A 16,099-nucleotide genomic window follows, 5' to 3' on the forward strand; every position below is an offset into this window, starting at 1 on the left:
TCCCAAAGAGCTGGAAGCAAGATGCTGTGGGGCCCAACTCGCCCTTTGGAAAGAAGCCTGCACGTTGTGCCTTTCAGCTCTAGGGCAAAGTAGCACACCCAGAGCAGAAGTCCTACTTCAGCCAGATCAGGCCTGCAAAGAAACTGCGTTTCACAGGCCTTTGGAAGAGATGTTCCCGGTAGGCTGTAAGAGCACTGTGCAGAGCGAGTTGTTTCTTAGCTTCCCAAAGAGCTGGAAGCAAGATGCTGTGGGGCCCAACTCGCCCTTTGGAAAGAAGCCTGCACGTTGTGCCTTTCAGCTCTAGGGCAAAGTAGCACACCCAGAGCAGAAGTCCTACTTCAGCCAGATCAGGCCTGCAAAGAAACTGCGTTTCACAGGCCTTTGGAAGTGATGTTCCCACTAGGCTGTAAGAGCACTGTGCAGAGCGAGTTGTTTCTTAGCTTCCCAAAGAGCTGGAAGCAAGATGCTGTGGGGCCCAACTCGCCCTTTGGAAAGAAGCCTGCACTTTGTGCCTTTCAGCTCTAGGGCAAAGTAGAACACGGAGAGCAGAAGTCCTACTTCAGCCAGATCAGGCCTGCAAAGAAACTGCATTTCACAAGCCTTTGGAAGAGATGTTCCCGGTAGGCTGTAAGAGCACTGTGAAGAGCGAGTTGTTTCTTAGCTGCCGAAAGAGCTGGATGTTTTACCTGAGGGACTTGTCTACCCTTGTGGAATCAAGGCAGAACTTTGCGCCTTGCAGCTCTAGCGCCATGTAGGACCCGGCAGAGCAGAAGTTCTACTTCAGCCAGATCAGGGCTGGGAATAAACTGCGTTTCAAAGGCCTTTGTAAGAGATGTTCCCGGTAGGCTGTAAGAGCACTGTGCAGAGCGAGTTGTTTCTCAGCTTCCAAAGAGCTGGAAGCAAGATGCTTTGGGGACCAACTCGCCCTTTGGATAGGAGATTGCACGTTGTGTCTTTCAGCTCTTGGGCAAAGTAGCACACCCGGAGCAGAATTCTACTTCAGATACATCAGGCCTGCAAAGAAACTGCGTTTCACAGGCCTTCGTAAGAGATGTTCCCGGTAGGCTGTAAGAGCGCTGTGCAGAGCGAGTTGTTTCCTAGCTTCCCAAAGAGCTGGAAGGAAGATGCTCTGGGTCCCACGTCGCCCTTTTTTAAGAAGCCTGCACGTTGTGCCTTTGAGCTCTAGGTCAATGTGGCACACCCAGAGCAGAAGTTCTACTTCAGCCAGATCAGGGCTGGGAAGAAACTGCGTTTCACAGGTCTTTGTAAGACTCGTTCCCTGTAGGCTGTAAAACACCAGTGCAGAGCAAGATGTTTCTTAGCTGCCCAATGAGGTGGAAGCCCCACGCTGTGGGGCCTGTCTGCCCTTGAGGAGTCAAGGCAGGACTCTGAGCCTTGCAACTCTAGGCCGATGTAGGACACAGCATAGCAGCAGTTCTACCTCAGCGAGAACAGGCCTGCAAAGAAACTGCATTTCTCAGGCCTTTGCAAGAGATGCTCCCGGTTGGCTGTAAGAGAGGTCTGCAGAGCGAGTTGTTTCTTAGCTTCCCAAAGAGCTGGAAGCAAGAGGCTTTGGGGCCCAACACGCCCTTTGGAAAGAAGCCTGCACGTTGTGCCTTTCAGCTCTAGGGCCATGTGGCACACCCAGAGCAGAAGTTCTACTTCAGCCAGATCAGGGCTGGGAAGAAACTGCGTTTCACAGTCCTTTGTAAGACATGTTCCCGGTAGGCTGTAAGAGCCCTATGCAGAGCGAGTTGGTTCTTAGCTGCCGAAATAGCTGGATGTTTTACCTGAGGGACTTGTCTACCCTTGTGGAATCAAGGCAGAACTTTGCGCCTTGCAGCTCTAGCGCCATGTAGGACCCGGCAGAGCAGAAGTTCTACTTCAGCCAGATCAGGGCTTGGAATAAACTGCGTTTCACAGGTCTTTGTAAGACTCGTTCCCTGTAGGCTGTAAAACACCAGTGCAGAGCAAGTTGTTTCTTAGTGGCCCAAAGAGGTGGAAGCCCCACGCTGTGGGGCCTGTCTGCCCTTGAGGAATCAAGGCAGGACTTTGAGCCTTGCAACTCTAGGCCGAAGTAGGATATGGCATAGCAGCAGTTCTACCTCAGCGAGATAAGGCCTGCAAAGAAACTCCATTTCTCAGGCCTTTGCAAGAGATGCTCCCAGTTGGCTGTAAGAGAGGTCTGCAGAGCCAGTTGTTTCTTAGCTTCCCAAAGAGCTGGAAGGAAGATGCTTTTGGGCCCAACTCGCCCTTTGGAAAGAAGACTGCGGGTTGTGCCTTTCAGGTCCAGGCCAATGTAGCACACCCAGAGCAGAAGTTCTACTTCAGCCAGATCAGGCCTGCAAAGAAACTGCGTTTCACAGGCCTTTGTAAGAGATGTTCCCAGTAGGCTGTAAGAGCACTGTGCAGAGCGAGTTGTTTCTTATCTTCCCAAAGAGCTGGAAGCAAGATGCTGAGGGGCCCAACTCGCCCTTTGGAAAGAAGCCTGCACGTTGTGCCTTTCAGCTCTAGGGCCATGTGGCACACCCAGAGCAGAAGTTCTACTTCAGCCAGATCAGGCCTGCAAAGAAACTGCGTTTCACAGGCCTTTGTAAGAGATGTTCCCGGTAGGCTGTAAGAGCACTGTGCACAGCGAGTTGTTTCTTAGATTCCCAAAGAGCTGGAAGCTGGACCTGAGGGACTTGTCTACCCTTGTGGAAACAAGGCAGGACTTTGTGCCTTGCAGCTCTAGCGCCATGTAGGACCCGGCAGAGCAGAAGTTCTACTTCAGCCACATCAGGTCTGGGAAGAAACTGCGTTTCACAGGCCTTTGTAAGACTCGTTCCCTGTAGGCTGTAAAACACCAGTGCAGAGCAAGATGTTTCTTAGCTGCCAAAAGAGGTGGAAGCCCCACGCTGTGGGGCCTGTCTGCCCTTGAGGAGTCAAGGCAGGACTCTGAACCTTGCAACTCTAGGCCGATGTAGGACAAAGCATAGCAGCAGTTCTACCTCAGCGAGATAAGGCCTGCAAAGAAACTGCATTTCTCAGGCCTTTGCAAGAGATGCTCCCGGTTGGCTGTAAGAGAGGTCTGCAGAGCGAGTTGTTTCTTAGCTTCCAAAAGAGCTGGAAGCAAGAGGCTTTGGGGCCCAACACGCCCTTTGGAAAGAAGCCTGCACGTTGTGCCTTTCAGATCTAGGGCCATGTGGCACACCCAGAGCAGAAGTTCTACTTCAGCCAGATCAGGGCTGGGAAGAAACTGCGTTTCACAGTCCTTTGTAAGACATGTTCCCGGGAGGCTGTAAGAGCCCTATGCAGAGCGAGTTGTTTCTTAGCTGCCGAAAGAGCTGGATGTTTTACCTGAGGGACTTGTCTACCCTTGTGGAATCAAGGCAGAACTTTGCGCCTTGCAGCTCTAGCGCCATGTAGGACCCGGCAGAGCAGAAGTTCTACTTCAGCCAGATCAGGGCTGGGAATAAACTGCGTTTCAAAGGCCTTTGTAAGAGATGTTCCCGGTAGGCTGTAAGAGCACTGTGCAGAGCGAGTTGTTTCTCAGCTTCCAAAGAGCTGGAAGCAAGATGCTTTGGGGACCAACTCGCCCTTTGGATAGGAGATTGCACGTTGTGTCTTTCAGCTCTTGGGCAAAGTAGCACACCCGGAGCAGAATTCTACTTCAGATACATCAGGCCTGCAAAGAAACTGCGTTTCACAGGCCTTCGTAAGAGATGTTCCCGGTAGGCTGTAAGAGCGCTGTGCAGAGCGAGTTGTTTCCTAGCTTCCCAAAGAGCTGGAAGGAAGATGCTCTGGGTCCCACGTCGCCCTTTTTTAAGAAGCCTGCACGTTGTGCCTTTGAGCTCTAGGTCAATGTGGCACACCCAGAGCAGAAGTTCTACTTCAGCCAGATCAGGGCTGGGAAGAAACTGCGTTTCACAGGTCTTTGTAAGACTCGTTCCCTGTAGGCTGTAAAACACCAGTGCAGAGCAAGATGTTTCTTAGCTGCCCAATGAGGTGGAAGCCCCACGCTGTGGGGCCTGTCTGCCCTTGAGGAGTCAAGGCAGGACTCTGAGCCTTGCAACTCTAGGCCGATGTAGGACACAGCATAGCAGCAGTTCTACCTCAGCGAGAACAGGCCTGCAAAGAAACTGCATTTCTCAGGCCTTTGCAAGAGATGCTCCCGGTTGGCTGTAAGAGAGGTCTGCAGAGCGAGTTGTTTCTTAGCTTCCCAAAGAGCTGGAAGCAAGAGGCTTTGGGGCCCAACACGCCCTTTGGAAAGAAGCCTGCACGTTGTGCCTTTCAGCTCTAGGGCCATGTGGCACACCCAGAGCAGAAGTTCTACTTCAGCCAGATCAGGGCTGGGAAGAAACTGCGTTTCACAGTCCTTTGTAAGACATGTTCCCGGTAGGCTGTAAGAGCCCTATGCAGAGCGAGTTGGTTCTTAGCTGCCGAAATAGCTGGATGTTTTACCTGAGGGACTTGTCTACCCTTGTGGAATCAAGGCAGAACTTTGCGCCTTGCAGCTCTAGCGCCATGTAGGACCCGGCAGAGCAGAAGTTCTACTTCAGCCAGATCAGGGCTCGGAATAAACTGCGTTTCACAGGTCTTTGTAAGACTCGTTCCCTGTAGGCTGTAAAACACCAGTGCAGAGCAAGTTGTTTCTTAGTGGCCCAAAGAGGTGGAAGCCCCACGCTGTGGGGCCTGTCTGCCCTTGAGGAATCAAGGCAGGACTTTGAGCCTTGCAACTCTAGGCCGAAGTAGGATATGGCATAGCAGCAGTTCTACCTCAGCGAGATAAGGCCTGCAAAGAAACTCCATTTCTCAGGCCTTTGCAAGAGATGCTCCCAGTTGGCTGTAAGAGAGGTCTGCAGAGCCAGTTGTTTCTTAGCTTCCCAAAGAGCTGGAAGGAAGATGCTTTTGGGCCCAACTCGCCCTTTGGAAAGAAGACTGCGGGTTGTGCCTTTCAGGTCCAGGCCAATGTAGCACACCCAGAGCAGAAGTTCTACTTCAGCCAGATCAGGCCTGCAAAGAAACTGCGTTTCACAGGCCTTTGTAAGAGATGTTCCCAGTAGGCTGTAAGAGCACTGTGCAGAGCGAGTTGTTTCTTATCTTCCCAAAGAGCTGGAAGCAAGATGCTGAGGGGCCCAACTCGCCCTTTGGAAAGAAGCCTGCACGTTGTGCCTTTCAGCTCTAGGGCCATGTGGCACACCCAGAGCAGAAGTTCTACTTCAGCCAGATCAGGCCTGCAAAGAAACTGCGTTTCACAGGCCTTTGTAAGAGATGTTCCCGGTAGGCTGTAAGAGCACTGTGCACAGCGAGTTGTTTCTTAGATTCCCAAAGAGCTGGAAGCTGGACCTGAGGGACTTGTCTACCCTTGTGGAAACAAGGCAGGACTTTGTGCCTTGCAGCTCTAGCGCCATGTAGGACCCGGCAGAGCAGAAGTTCTACTTCAGCCACATCAGGTCTGGGAAGAAACTGCGTTTCACAGGCCTTTGTAAGACTCGTTCCCTGTAGGCTGTAAAACACCAGTGCAGAGCAAGATGTTTCTTAGCTGCCAAAAGAGGTGGAAGCCCCACGCTGTGGGGCCTGTCTGCCCTTGAGGAGTCAAGGCAGGACTCTGAGCCTTGCAACTCTAGGCCGATGTAGGACAAAGCATAGCAGCAGTTCTACCTCAGCGAGATAAGGCCTGCAAAGAAACTGCATTTCTCAGGCCTTTGCAAGAGATGCTCCCGGTTGGCTGTAAGAGAGGTCTGCAGAGCGAGTTGTTTCTTAGCTTCCAAAAGAGCTGGAAGCAAGAGGCTTTGGGGCCCAACACGCCCTTTGGAAAGAAGCCTGCACGTTGTGCCTTTCAGATCTAGGGCCATGTGGCACACCCAGAGCAGAAGTTCTACTTCAGCCAGATCAGGGCTGGGAAGAAACTGCGTTTCACAGTCCTTTGTAAGACATGTTCCCGGGAGGCTGTAAGAGCCCTATGCAGAGCGAGTTGTTTCTTAGCTGCCGAAATAGCTGGATGTTTTACCTGAGGGACTTGTCTACCCTTGTGGAATCAAGGCAGGACTTTGCGCCTTGCAGCTCCAGCGCCATGTGGGACCCGGCAGAGCAGAAGTTCTACTTCAGCCAGATCAGGGCTGTGAATAAACTGCGTTTCACAGGCCTTTGGAAGAGATGTTCCCGGTAGGCTGTAAGAGCACTGTGCAGAGCGAGTTGTTTCTTAGCTTCCCAAAGAGCTGGAAGCAAGACGCTGTGGGGCCCAACTCGCCCTTTGGAAAGAAGCCTGCACGTTGTGCCTTTCAGCTCTAGGGCAAAGTAGCACACCCAGAGCAGAAGTCCTACTTCAGCCAGATCAGGCCTGCAAAGAAACTGCGTTTCACAGGCCTTTGGAAGAGATGTTCCTGGTAGGCTGTAAGAGCACTGTGCAGAGCGAGTTGTTTCTTAGCTTCCCAAAGAGCTGGAAGCAAGATGCTGTGGGGCCCAACTCGCCCTTTGGAAAGAAGCCTGCACGTTGTGCCTTTCAGCTCTAGGGCAAAGTAGCACACCCAGAGCAGAAGTCCTACTTCAGCCAGATCAGGCCTGCAAAGAAACTGCGTTTCACAGGCCTTTGGAAGAGATGTTCCCGGTAGGCTGTAAGAGCACTGTGCAGAGCGAGTTGTTTCTTAGCTTCCCAAAGAGCTGGAAGCAAGATGCTGTGGGGCCCAACTCGCCCTTTGGAAAGAAGCCTGCACGTTGTGCCTTTCAGCTCTAGGGCAAAGTAGCACACCCAGAGCAGAAGTCCTACTTCAGCCAGATCAGGCCTGCAAAGAAACTGCGTTTCACAGGCCTTTGGAAGTGATGTTCCCACTAGGCTGTAAGAGCACTGTGCAGAGCGAGTTGTTTCTTAGCTTCCCAAAGAGCTGGAAGCAAGATGCTGTGGGGCCCAACTCGCCCTTTGGAAAGAAGCCTGCACTTTGTGCCTTTCAGCTCTAGGGCAAAGTAGAACACGGAGAGCAGAAGTCCTACTTCAGCCAGATCAGGCCTGCAAATAAACTGCATTTCACAGGCCTTTGGAAGAGATGTTCCCGGTAGGCTGTAAGAGCACTGTGCAGAGCGAGTTGTTTCTTAGCTTCCCAAAGAGCTGGAAGCAAGATGCTGTGGGGCCCAACTCGCCCTTTGGAAAGAAGCCTGCACGTTGTGCCTTTCAGCTCTAGGGCAAAGTAGCACATCCAGAGCAGAAGTCCTACTTCAGCCAGATCAGGCCTGCAAAGAAAGTGCGTTTCACAGGCCTTTGGAAGACATGTTCCCGGTAGGCTGTAAGAGCACTGAGCAGAGCGAGTTGTTTCTTAGCTTCCCAAAGAGCTGGAAGCAAGATGCTGTGGGGCCCAACTCGCCCTTTGGAAAGAAGCCTGCACGTTGTGCCTTTCAGCTCTAGGGCAAAGTAGCACACCCAGAGCAGAAGTCCTACTTCAGCCACATCAGGCCTGCAAAGAAACTGCGTTTCACAGGCCTTTGGAAGAGATGTTCCCGGTAGGCTGTAAGAGCACTGTGCAGAGCGAGTTGTTTCTTCGCTTCCCAAAGAGCTGGAAGCAAGATGCTCTGAGGCCCAACTCGCCCTTTGGAAAGAAGCCAGGACGTTGTGCCTTTCAGCTCTAGGGCAAAGTAGCACACCCAGAGCAGAAGTCCTACTTCAGCCAGATCAGGCCTGCAAAGAAACTGCGTTTCACAGGCCTTTGGAAGAGATGCTCCCGGTAGGCTGTAAGAGCACTGTGCAGAGCGAGTTGTTTCTTAGCTTCCCAAAGAGCTGGAAGCAAGATGCTGTGGGGCCCAACTCGCCCTTTGGAAAGAAGCCTGCACGTAGTGCCTTTCAGCTCTAGGGCAATGTAGCACACCCAGAGCAGAAGTCCTACTTCAGCCAGATCAGGCTTGCAAAGAAACTGCGTTTCACAGGCCTTTGGAAGAGATGTTCCCGGTAGGCTGTAAGAGCACTGTGAAGAGCGAGTTGTTTCTTAGCTGCCGAAAGAGCTGGAAGCTGGACCTGAGGGACTTGTCTACCCTTGTGGAAACAAGGCAGGAATTTGTCCCTGCTGCTCTAGCGCCATGTAGGACCCGGCAGAGCAGAAGTTCTAGTTCAGCCACATCAGGGCTGGGAAGAAACTGCGTTTCACAGGCCTTTGTAATACTCGTTCCCTGTAGGCTGTAAAACACCAGTGCAGAGCAAGTTGTTTCTTAGCTGCCCAAAGAGGTGGAATCCCCACGCTGTGGGGCCTGTCTGCCCTTGAGGAGTCAAGGCAGGACTTTGAGCCTTGCAACTCTAGGCCGATGTAGGACACGGCATAGCAGCAGTTCTACCTCAGCGAGATAAGGCCTGCAAAGAAACTGCATTTCTCAGGCCTTTGCAAGAGATGCTCCCGGTTGGCTGTAAGAGAGGTCTGCAGAGCGAGTTGTTTCTTAGCTTCCCAAAGAGCTGGAAGCAAGAGCCTTTGGGGCCCAACACGCCCTTTGGAAAGAAGCCTGCACGTTGTGCGTTTCAGCTCTAGGGCCATGTGGCACACCCAAAGTAGAAGTTCTACTTCAGCCAGATCAGGCCTGCAAAGAAACTGCGTTTCACAGGCCTTTGTAAGAGATGTTCCCAGTAATCTGTAAGAGCACTGTGCAGAGCGTGTTGTTTCTTAGCTTCCCAAAGAGCTGGAAGCAAGATGCTGTGCGGCCCAACTCTCCCTTTGGAAAGGAACCTGCACGTTGTGCCTTTCAGCTCTAGGGCCATGTGGCACACCCAGAGCAGAAGTTCCACTTCAGCCAGATCAGGCCTGCAAAGGAACTGCGTTTCACAGGCCTTTGTAAGAGATGTTCCCGGTAGGCTGTAAGAGCACTGTGCAGAGCGAGTTGTTTCTTAGCTGCCGAAAGAGCTGGAATCTCGACCTGAGGGACTTGTCTACCCTTGTGGAAACAGGGCAAGACTTTGTGCCTTGCAGCTCTAGCGCCATGTAGGACCCGGCAGAGCAGAAGTTCTACTTCAGCCAGATCAGGGCTGGGAAGAAACTGCGTTTCACAGGCCTTTGGAAGAGATGTTCCCGGTAGGCTGTAAGAGCACTGTGCAGAGCGAGTTGTTTCTTCGCTTCCCAAAGAGCTGGAAGCAAGATGCTCTGAGGCCCAACTCGCCCTTTGGAAAGAATCCTGCACGTTGTGCCTTTCAGCTCTAGGGCAATGTGGCACACCCAGAGCAGAAGTTCTACTTCAGCCAGACCAGGCCTGCAAAGAAACTGCGTTTCACAGGCCTTTGTAAGTCATGTTCCCGGTAGGCTGTAAAAGCACTGTGCAGAGCGAGTTGTTTCTTAGCTTCCCAAAGAGCTGGAAGCAAGATGCTCTGGGTCCCAACTCGCCCTTTGGAAAGAAGCCTGCACCTTGTGCCTTTCAGCTCTAGGGCCATGTGGCACACCCAGAGCAGAAGTTCTACTTCAGCCAGATCAGGCCTGCAAAGAAACTGCTTTTCACAGGCCTTTGTAAGAGATGTTCCCGGTAGGCTGTAAGAGCACTGTGCAGAGCGAGTTGTTTCTCAGCTTCCAAAGAGCTGGAAGCAAGATGCTTTGGGGACCAACTCGCCCTTTGGATAGGAGACTGCACGTTGTGTCTTTCAGCTCTTGGGCAAAGTAGCACACCCGGAGCAGAATTTTACTTCAGATACATCAGGACTGCAAAGAAACTGCGTTTCACAGGCCTTCGTAAGAGATGTTCCCGGTAGGCTGTAAGAGCGCTGTGCAGAGCGAGTTGTTTCTTAGCTTCCCAAAGAGCTTGAAGCAAGATGCTCTGGGTCCCACCTCGCCCTTTTTTAAGAAGCCTGCACGTTGTGCCTTTGAGCTCTAGGTCAATGTGGCACATCCAGAGCAGAAGTTCCACTTCTGCCAGATCAGACCTGCAAAAAAACTGCGTTTCACAGGCCTTTGGAAGAGATGTTCCCGGTAGGCTGTAAGAGCACTGTGAAGAGCGAGTTGTTTCTTAGCTGCCGAAAGAGCTGGATGTTTTACCTGAGGGACTTGTCTACCCTTGTGGAATCAAGGCAGAACTTTGCGCCTTGCAGCTCTAGCGCCATGTAGGACCCGGCAGAGCAGAAGTTCTACTTCAGCCAGATCAGGGCTGGGAATAAACTGCGTTTCAAAGGCCTTTGTAAGAGATGTTCCCGGTAGGCTGTAAGAGCACTGTGCAGAGCGAGTTGTTTCTCAGCTTCCAAAGAGCTGGAAGCAAGATGCTTTGGGGACCAACTCGCCCTTTGGATAGGAGATTGCACGTTGTGTCTTTCAGCTCTTGGGCAAAGTAGCACACCCGGAGCAGAATTCTACTTCAGATACATCAGGCCTGCAAAGAAACTGCGTTTCACAGGCCTTCGTAAGAGATGTTCCCGGTAGGCTGTAAGAGCGCTGTGCAGAGCGAGTTGTTTCCTAGCTTCCCAAAGAGCTGGAAGGAAGATGCTCTGGGTCCCACGTCGCCCTTTTTTAAGAAGCCTGCACGTTGTGCCTTTGAGCTCTAGGTCAATGTGGCACACCCAGAGCAGAAGTTCTACTTCAGCCAGATCAGGGCTGGGAAGAAACTGCGTTTCACAGGTCTTTGTAAGACTCGTTCCCTGTAGGCTGTAAAACACCAGTGCAGAGCAAGATGTTTCTTAGCTGCCCAATGAGGTGGAAGCCCCACGCTGTGGGGCCTGTCTGCCCTTGAGGAGTCAAGGCAGGACTCTGAGCCTTGCAACTCTAGGCCGATGTAGGACACAGCATAGCAGCAGTTCTACCTCAGCGAGAACAGGCCTGCAAAGAAACTCCATTTCTCAGGCCTTTGCAAGAGATGCTCCCAGTTGGCTGTAAGAGAGGTCTGCAGAGCCAGTTGTTTCTTAGCTTCCCAAAGAGCTGGAAGGAAGATGCTTTTGGGCCCAACTCGCCCTTTGGAAAGAAGACTGCGGGTTGTGCCTTTCAGGTCCAGGCCAATGTAGCACACCCAGAGCAGAAGTTCTACTTCAGCCAGATCAGGCCTGCAAAGAAACTGCGTTTCACAGGCCTTTGTAAGAGATGTTCCCAGTAGGCTGTAAGAGCACTGTGCAGAGCGAGTTGTTTCTTATCTTCCCAAAGAGCTGGAAGCAAGATGCTGAGGGGCCCAACTCGCCCTTTGGAAAGAAGCCTGCACGTTGTGCCTTTCAGCTCTAGGGCCATGTGGCACACCCAGAGCAGAAGTTCTACTTCAGCCAGATCAGGCCTGCAAAGAAACTGCGTTTCACAGGCCTTTGTAAGAGATGTTCCCGGTAGGCTGTAAGAGCACTGTGCACAGCGAGTTGTTTCTTAGATTCCCAAAGAGCTGGAAGCTGGACCTGAGGGACTTGTCTACCCTTGTGGAAACAAGGCAGGACTTTGTGCCTTGCAGCTCTAGCGCCATGTAGGACCCGGCAGAGCAGAAGTTCTACTTCAGCCACATCAGGTCTGGGAAGAAACTGCGTTTCACAGGCCTTTGTAAGACTCGTTCCCTGTAGGCTGTAAAACACCAGTGCAGAGCAAGATGTTTCTTAGCTGCCAAAAGAGGTGGAAGCCCCACGCTGTGGGGCCTGTCTGCCCTTGAGGAGTCAAGGCAGGACTCTGAGCCTTGCAACTCTAGGCCGATGTAGGACAAAGCATAGCAGCAGTTCTACCTCAGCGAGATAAGGCCTGCAAAGAAACTGCATTTCTCAGGCCTTTGCAAGAGATGCTCCCGGTTGGCTGTAAGAGAGGTCTGCAGAGCGAGTTGTTTCTTAGCTTCCAAAAGAGCTGGAAGCAAGAGGCTTTGGGGCCCAACACGCCCTTTGGAAAGAAGCCTGCACGTTGTGCCTTTCAGATCTAGGGCCATGTGGCACACCCAGAGCAGAAGTTCTACTTCAGCCAGATCAGGGCTGGGAAGAAACTGCGTTTCACAGTCCTTTGTAAGACATGTTCCCGGGAGGCTGTAAGAGCCCTATGCAGAGCGAGTTGTTTCTTAGCTGCCGAAATAGCTGGATGTTTTACCTGAGGGACTTGTCTACCCTTGTGGAATCAAGGCAGGACTTTGCGCCTTGCAGCTCCAGCGCCACGTGGGACCCGGCAGAGCAGAAGTTCTACTTCAGCCAGATCAGGGCTGTGAATAAACTGCGTTTCACAGGCCTTTGGAAGAGATGTTCCCGGTAGGCTGTAAGAGCACTGTGCAGAGCGAGTTGTTTCTTAGCTTCCCAAAGAGCTGGAAGCAAGACGCTGTGGGGCCCAACTCGCCCTTTGGAAAGAAGCCTGCACGTTGTGCCTTTCAGCTCTAGGGCAAAGTAGCACACCCAGAGCAGAAGTCCTACTTCAGCCAGATCAGGCCTGCAAAGAAACTGCGTTTCACAGGCCTTTGGAAGAGATGTTCCTGGTAGGCTGTAAGAGCACTGTGCAGAGCGAGTTGTTTCTTAGCTTCCCAAAGAGCTGGAAGCAAGATGCTGTGGGGCCCAACTCGCCCTTTGGAAAGAAGCCTGCACGTTGTGCCTTTCAGCTCTAGGGCAAAGTAGCACACCCAGAGCAGAAGTCCTACTTCAGCCAGATCAGGCCTGCAAAGAAACTGCGTTTCACAGGCCTTTGGAAGAGATGTTCCCGGTAGGCTGTAAGAGCACTGTGCAGAGCGAGTTGTTTCTTAGCTTCCCAAAGAGCTGGAAGCAAGATGCTGTGGGGCCCAACTCGCCCTTTGGAAAGAAGCCTGCACGTTGTGCCTTTCAGCTCTAGGGCAAAGTAGCACACCCAGAGCAGAAGTCCTACTTCAGCCAGATCAGGCCTGCAAAGAAACTGCGTTTCACAGGCCTTTGGAAGTGATGTTCCCACTAGGCTGTAAGAGCACTGTGCAGAGCGAGTTGTTTCTTAGCTTCCCAAAGAGCTGGAAGCAAGATGCTGTGGGGCCCAACTCGCCCTTTGGAAAGAAGCCTGCACTTTGTGCCTTTCAGCTCTAGGGCAAAGTAGAACACGGAGAGCAGAAGTCCTACTTCAGCCAGATCAGGCCTGCAAAGAAACTGCATTTCACAGGCCTTTGGAAGAGATGTTCCCGGTAGGCTGTAAGAGCACTGTGCAGAGCGAGTTGTTTCTTAGCTTCCCAAAGAGCTGGAAGCAAGATGCTGTGGGGCCCAACTCGCCCTTTGGAAAGAAGCCTGCACGTTGTGCCTTTCAGCTCTAGGGCAAAGTAGCACATCCAGAGCAGAAGTCCTACTTCAGCCAGATCAGGCCTGCAAAGAAAGTGCGTTTCACAGGCCTTTGGAAGACATGTTCCCGGTAGGCTGTAAGAGCACTGAGCAGAGCGAGTTGTTTCTTAGCTTCCCAAAGAGCTGGAAGCAAGATGCTGTGGGGCCCAACTCGCCCTTTGGAAAGAAGCCTGCACGTTGTGCCTTTCAGCTCTAGGGCAAAGTAGCACACCCAGAGCAGAAGTCCTACTTCAGCCACACCAGGCCTGCAAAGAAACTGCGTTTCACAGGCCTTTGGAAGAGATGTTCCCGGTAGGCTGTAAGAGCACTGTGCAGAGCGAGTTGTTTCTTCGCTTCCCAAAGAGCTGGAAGCAAGATGCTCTGAGGCCCAACTCGCCCTTTGGAAAGAAGCCAGGACGTTGTGCCTTTCAGCTCTAGGGCAAAGTAGCACACCCAGAGCAGAAGTCCTACTTCAGCCAGATCAGGCCTGCAAAGAAACTGCGTTTCACAGGCCTTTGGAAGAGATGCTCCCGGTAGGCTGTAAGAGCACTGTGCAGAGCGAGTTGTTTCTTAGCTTCCCAAAGAGCTGGAAGCAAGATGCTGTGGGGCCCAACTCGCCCTTTGGAAAGAAGCCTGCACGTAGTGCCTTTCAGCTCTAGGGCAATGTAGCACACCCAGAGCAGAAGTCCTACTTCAGCCAGATCAGGCTTGCAAAGAAACTGCGTTTCACAGGCCTTTGGAAGAGATGTTCCCGGTAGGCTGTAAGAGCACTGTGAAGAGCGAGTTGTTTCTTAGCTGCCGAAAGAGCTGGAAGCTGGACCTGAGGGACTTGTCTACCCTTGTGGAAACAAGGCAGGAATTTGTCCCTGCTGCTCTAGCGCCATGTAGGACCCGGCAGAGCAGAAGTTCTAGTTCAGCCACATCAGGGCTGGGAAGAAACTGCGTTTCACAGGCCTTTGTAATACTCGTTCCCTGTAGGCTGTAAAACACCAGTGCAGAGCAAGTTGTTTCTTAGCTGCCCAAAGAGGTGGAATCCCCACGCTGTGGGGCCTGTCTGCCCTTGAGGAGTCAAGGCAGGACTTTGAGCCTTGCAACTCTAGGCCGATGTAGGACACGGCATAGCAGCAGTTCTACCTCAGCGAGATAAGGCCTGCAAAGAAACTGCATTTCTCAGGCCTTTGCAAGAGATGCTCCCGGTTGGCTGTAAGAGAGGTCTGCAGAGCGAGTTGTTTCTTAGCTTCCCAAAGAGCTGGAAGCAAGAGCCTTTGGGGCCCAACACGCCCTTTGGAAAGAAGCCTGCACGTTGTGCGTTTCAGCTCTAGGGCCATGTGGCACACCCAAAGTAGAAGTTCTACTTCAGCCAGATCAGGCCTGCAAAGAAACTGCGTTTCACAGGCCTTTGTAAGAGATGTTCCCAGTAATCTGTAAGAGCACTGTGCAGAGCGTGTTGTTTCTTAGCTTCCCAAAGAGCTGGAAGCAAGATGCTGTGCGGCCCAACTCGCCCTTTGGAAAGGAACCTGCACGTTGTGCCTTTCAGCTCTAGGGCCATGTGGCACACCCAGAGCAGAAGTTCCACTTCAGCCAGATCAGGCCTGCAAAGGAACTGCGTTTCACAGGCCTTTGTAAGAGATGTTCCCGGTAGGCTGTAAGAGCACTGTGCAGAGCGAGTTGTTTCTTAGCTGCCGAAAGAGCTGGAATCTCGACCTGAGGGACTTGTCTACCCTTGTGGAAACAGGGCAAGACTTTGTGCCTTGCAGCTCTAGCGCCATGTAGGACCCGGCAGAGCAGAAGTTCTACTTCAGCCAGATCAGGGCTGGGAAGAAACTGCGTTTCACAGGCCTTTGGAAGAGATGTTCCCGGTAGGCTGTAAGAGCACTGTGCAGAGCGAGTTGTTTCTTCGCTTCCCAAAGAGCTGGAAGCAAGATGCTCTGAGGCCCAACTCGCCCTTTGGAAAGAATCCTGCACGTTGTGCCTTTCAGCTCTAGGGCAATGTGGCACACCCAGAGCAGAAGTTCTACTTCAGCCAGACCAGGCCTGCAAAGAAACTGCGTTTCACAGGCCTTTGTAAGTCATGTTCCCGGTAGGCTGTAAAAGCACTGTGCAGAGCGAGTTGTTTCTTAGCTTCCCAAAGAGCTGGAAGCAAGATGCTCTGGGTCCCAACTCGCCCTTTGGAAAGAAGCCTGCACCTTGTGCCTTTCAGCTCTAGGGCCATGTGGCACACCCAGAGCAGAAGTTCTACTTCAGCCAGATCAGGCCTGCAAAGAAACTGCTTTTCACAGGCCTTTGTAAGAGATGTTCCCGGTAGGCTGTAAGAGCACTGTGCAGAGCGAGTTGTTTCTCAGCTTCCAAAGAGCTGGAAGCAAGATGCTTTGGGGACCAACTCGCCCTTTGGATAGGAGACTGCACGTTGTGTCTTTCAGCTCTTGGGCAAAGTAGCACACCCGGAGCAGAATTTTACTTCAGATACATCAGGACTGCAAAGAAACTGCGTTTCACAGGCCTTCGTAAGAGATGTTCCCGGTAGGCTGTAAGAGCGCTGTGCAGAGCGAGTTGTTTCTTAGCTTCCCAAAGAGCTTGAAGCAAGATGCTCTGGGTCCCACCTCGCCCTTTTTTAAGAAGCCTGCACGTTGTGCCTTTGAGCTCTAGGTCAATGTGGCACATCCAGAGCAGAAGTTCCACTTCTGCCAGATCAGACCTGCAAAAAAACTGCGTTTCACAGGCCTTTGGAAGAGATGTTCCCGGTAGGCTGTAAGAGCACTGTGAAGAGCGAGTTGTTTCTTAGCTGCCGAAAGAGCTGGATGTTTTACCTGAGGGACTTGTCTACCCTTGTGGAATCAAGGCAGAACTTTGCGCCTTGCAGCTCTAGCGCCATGTAGGACGCGGCAGAGCAGAAGTTCTACTTCAGCCAGATCAGGGCTGGGAATAAACTGCGTTTCAAAGGCCTTTGTAAGAGATGTTCCCGGTAGGCTGTAA

The sequence above is a fragment of the Equus caballus genome, unplaced genomic scaffold (assembly GCF_041296265.1).
Source record: "Equus caballus isolate H_3958 breed thoroughbred unplaced genomic scaffold, TB-T2T haplotype1-0000019, whole genome shotgun sequence".
In the NCBI taxonomy this organism is placed as follows: domain Eukaryota; kingdom Metazoa; phylum Chordata; class Mammalia; order Perissodactyla; family Equidae; genus Equus; species Equus caballus.